Source organism: Pteropus vampyrus, unplaced genomic scaffold (assembly GCF_000151845.1).
Source record: "Pteropus vampyrus isolate Shadow unplaced genomic scaffold, Pvam_2.0 Scaffold300, whole genome shotgun sequence".
Classification (NCBI taxonomy): Eukaryota; Metazoa; Chordata; class Mammalia; order Chiroptera; family Pteropodidae; genus Pteropus; species Pteropus vampyrus.
The window spans coordinates 526264-526975 of record NW_011889081.1 but is presented as its reverse complement, the minus strand read 5'-3'; positions in this window follow the sequence as shown (position 1 = coordinate 526975).

The window sequence follows — 712 nt, the reverse complement described above, 5'->3', positions numbered from 1 at the left end:
CAAAAAGGACTCCTAGAGTTAACAGGGCCCAAATTAATAATCAAAGTCTAGCAGCTATTGTTTACAGAAGCTTCTCACACACAATGCATGTCAGAGAAAAGCCACAGATTGAATCTTTAGCCTTCTGCACTGTGTTCCTGCTCCCTGAGCTGAACCTTATAAAGCAGTTCCTGGAATCATATTTCAACCAATGGGCTGAGACTTGCCCCAACCAATTGTAGCTTTGCACCTATGTCCTCTTTTGCATCTTTACCAACCAATCAGAGCAGTTCCATAATGAAGAAACAGGGTGTTTGATTCTGACAATCAGGACAGTGATGTTTGGATCACTCAAACTGCAAATTTGGATTCTCCATTTGCATAAAAATGAACCAATCAGGGACCAGGGAAGGCAGTTTATATAAGCAGTCTTCCCTTTTGTCTCTAGGGAGCACACTTTTGTTTTCCACTGGAGGGTGCATTTCTCTACTTTGCAAATTGTTTACCTAAAGTTTCTCCTTTTACCACATTCCAGACTGGGGGCTTATGTTGGACTTAGGTTGGTGACAGAGAACCTTTATTGACATGCACAAAGACACATCAGGATGCTAACTGGAGTGTCAGCCACAGACTGACAAATGTCCACCATCTCATCTTTCTTGGAATGCTTTTCATGGAGAATGAGAGGGTGGCTGTGTTCCCTGGCCACCCTGGCTTCCCTGAGAGAAGTAGT